This window comes from Rattus rattus, chromosome 3, assembly GCF_011064425.1.
Source record: "Rattus rattus isolate New Zealand chromosome 3, Rrattus_CSIRO_v1, whole genome shotgun sequence".
Classification (NCBI taxonomy): domain Eukaryota; kingdom Metazoa; phylum Chordata; class Mammalia; order Rodentia; family Muridae; genus Rattus; species Rattus rattus.
The window spans coordinates 205,321,216-205,325,290 of record NC_046156.1 but is presented as its reverse complement, the minus strand read 5'-3'; positions in this window follow the sequence as shown (position 1 = coordinate 205,325,290).

Below are 4,075 nucleotides of genomic sequence, written 5' to 3'. Positions count from 1 at the left end.
CAAGCAGAGCAGAGGAGGGACTGTTCTTGCCAAGTGACTGACAGCACCTTCAGCCAATAAAAAGATAGCTTTCCCAGGATGCACTATGGGGGTTGGGGGGGCGAGGAAAGAAGGAGGTCGAGACCTGACAATGCTCAATCTGGAGATCAGAGTTAACCCAGCATTTAGCTTTTCAATTATTCATTGCATTAAACATTATTAGAGAGCGGGTTTTAGAGAAAATGCATCACTAGTGAGCCTTTTATGGGAAATCGCCCTGTTGTGTGACTGCTACACACCCTTTACTAAGGTTCTCACGCTGCTTTTCAGGAAATGATAACCTTCTCTCTCAAGTCTACAAAGTATTTATTTTTCCAGACATTTTTAAGGTGACCTGGTTGGAAAACATTCTCTAGAACTTACCTATATTTCCACACGTGTCCTAGATCACAGTTCTTTGTTAAATGGAACTTTCTACCTCCCAGAGGACTTGCGAGAGATATTGAGGATCTGGAGTTAGGAACTGCTAAAGCCATGCCCAAGAGGATGGATGACTTTGAGAACTTCTGTTGTAACAGCCAGGGAAGTTCTTCTTTCTGTGAAGGTTTCTGAAGAACCCCAGGCAGGGGCGCTTTAAATAATTGCCTGAGAGGGAAAGAGGAGGGGATACTAACACAGGACAATGGCACATGTGCTACGAGATGCCAAAACAAAGTCCAGTATTTTCTATGCTGGATAAAAAGGATTCTGGTGAAGATGAAATGGCAAAACCACACGTAACAAAAATCCGTGACACTGAAAGTCAAAACAAAACACAGGCATTTTTGTCTCTTCGGGACCTTGATATGTCTAATGGGAAAGTACTAGTAATTGACAGAAGCTATCTTTAATTTTTTTAAAGATATTTTTTATTTTATTTTTTATGAGTATGAGTGCTTTGCCCACATATATGTCTGTGGAGTGCATGTGTACGGTTGCCCTCAGAGGGCAGAAGAGGGCCTTGGGTCCCCTGAAAAAGGAGTTACAGATGGTTTTAGATACTTTGTGGGTGCTGGGGATCCAAACAGGGTCCTCTGGAAGAGCAGGCAGAGCTGTTAAGCACTGAGCCATCTCTCCAGCCTGGGCAGAGCTGTTTTGAAGTGAATTTGGGGAGAGGTAAAGGATTTCAGGGAAGCTGGGGACTTGTTGGTGACGTCCTTCCCTTCTTTATGTGCTGCCTCCTCCTTACATGGCACCAGGGACCCATTCAGAAAACAACAAAAGATAAATGAAGCATCATAACTAGGGAAGATGCAAAAACCCGGAATTAAAGGGGAAGGGTGTGATAATAACTTAATATCCTGGGTGAGCTGGCACACATCTGTTTTCCAGCACTTGAATGCTGGAAGCAAAATGATCACAAGTTCGACTTCATCCCTGACCACACGTTCAAGGTCAACCTGGGCCACATGAAATGCTGTCATCATCGTCATCATGATAATAATAATAAATGATTATAGTTCAGTACCATCTCTTGTGCCTTGACTCATTTCTACTTCCTCCCACATGCACTTTTCTACCTTCTTCCACACTCCCTCTTCTACTCACCATCTCTGTTTTTATCAACTTGATCTTTTCTACAAAATAGCAAGTAGTAAAGCAGTTTTGGAGAGCAGGAATTTAATTGGACATCTAATAACAGATAAACTGTATGTTTTAGGTTGGGTTTTATTGTTGTGAAGAGACACCACAACCAAGGTAACTCTAATAAAGGACAGCATTTAACTGGGGCTGGCTTACAGAGATTCAGTCCATTATCGTCACGGCAGGAAGCATGGCAGAGTCTAGGCAGACATGGTACTGGAGGAGCTGAGTCCTACATCTTGATCTGCAGGCGGCAGAAGGAGACTGTGTGTCACACTGGGTGTGGCTTGAGCATGGAAGATCTCAAAGTCTGCCCGACACACTTCCGCCAACAAGGCCACACCTCCTATTAGTGCCACTTCCCTTGGGCCAAGTATTCCCCTACATGAGTGTATGGAGACCATACCTATTCAAACCACCACACTACACAATCTCCAGTTAAATTAGAATCCAAGAAAAACAAGTCAATTCAATATGTATGTCCCATGCAATATTTAAGTCATAGTATATGAGACTGGAGAGAAGAACCAGTTGGCAAAGTGCTTGTTGTATAAGCATGAAGATCCAGTTAGACTTTGAGAACCTGCACATAAAAGACACAGAGACTGACTCCTGGAATCTCAGTGCTGGAGAGAGACCTGTGGGCTCTAAGGCTTGCTGGCCAGACTAGGCTACTCTGTAAGTCTCAGGCCAGTAAGAAACCCTATGTCCAAAATCAAAGTGGATGTCACCCTGAGGAATAGGAGTTAAACTTTGCCCCACCCCACCCACAGACAGGAACAAGCACGCACGTGCTCACACACACACAAAGATATGGTGTATGTAAAAATCATTGATTATCAGAAAACTAAACTTAATTGAGTAGCCTACATTTTTAATAGTTAAATCTGGCAACCCTGGCCCTAGGGAGTTCTCTATTCCTTAATCTCTCATGTTTGTTCAAATCACAAGGATTTTGGTGGGATTTGGGTTCTGAGTCAGTAGGTCCAGGTGGGGTGAGGAGTCCATGTTCCTATTCATGACCCAGCTGCTGCTGGCTCAAGGACTGTCCTTCAAGTAGCAAGACTCTGGAACGGGCATTGCTCGGTGAGAGCAACATATGTAGCTTACATTTTCTAGTAGTCACTTTAAAGAAGCAAAAATGAATGTGAAATTACTTTTAATGATTCTTAACTTAGCATATCTAAGATACTACCATTTCTAGTTTTAAGATTTCGTGAGGAGACTTGGCCAGCTGTAAAAGCTGGTGTGAAATCTACATACATAATAACTCTCAATTCAGACTTGTCAGATTCCAGGTCAACTAGCCACTATATTGGAGACTTACAGCATCTCCAACAGCCAAAGCAGCTCCTCGAAGTACAGTATCAATGACACTGTCTATTCCTCAGAACCCAGTGGGGAGGTGGTATAGTCGCAAAACCATCCCCCTATTGTGTGCACTCACTGGCCCTGGGAATGCAGATAAACTACAGTGTTGTAAGAATCACTCAGAGGACTATGCTTGGGTATCATTCAAGCCCATGCACACAAAAGGGTTAGTTTTAAATCAAGGATTATACGTCTTGATGATCCTAACACTTTACCATACCGCTCTTTTCGTTGTGGGAATATCCTCCCACTTGGTTAAGAATATTAAAAGCAGAATAATTAATACCTAGTAGCTTTCACAAACTGGAGAATAGAAGTCACACTTCTGATGAGATTGTCTGAGAATAGCTCATCTTGTGACTTTGCAGGAGAAAGACAGTAGAAAAATGTTAGATATCGCGCAGGCTGAGCGCACTTGGGAATGGCCTGGCCTGGTGTTCTTCCTGCCTCTCAGATTGCTTGGGAGTCTTTGTTGAGAACGTGTAAAGCTGAGATCTTACCCAGCTGACAGATTAGTCTTCCCGTTTCAGAGAAGGTGACAGACAACACAAGAGCCCTGGGTGAAAGACAAAGACTTTCTGACTCATCACCTAGCGATTCCATGAATGTCTCTATACCTGGGTCAGTGTCCTAACTGAACAGAGCTAGGATGTAGGGGGAGGGGGGTCACCTGAGATAGATCACCAAAGGACATATCGCAGCCCAGACTCCCTCACTCTCTCACAGTCTCTCTCTCTCCCTCCCCTTCTCGCAGACTCCTGTGAGGCGAGGAGTCTCTGCTGCCCTTCCTTCCACAGCTATGGCGGTCTACTTCACCACAGGCCTACAGCAGCAGACATCCATGCCTGGAACTTTGGAGACCATGAGCCAAAGCAAAAGCATCCCTGCCTCTTGTGCTTGGGTGTAGTCACGTGACGAGAGCCTTACTAACTGGAGGAACCCCGATCGTGCACGGTGTTTAGGAAACTCATCTGCTTTTAATTCAGGAAGAAAAGCGTCTGTTTCTAATGTTCTGAACAAACCTGCCATTGGCTTCAAAAGGAGATGCATGTTCATGTTCAAAGCTATTCACCGTGAAAACAGAAAATCCCAGAACAGAGAA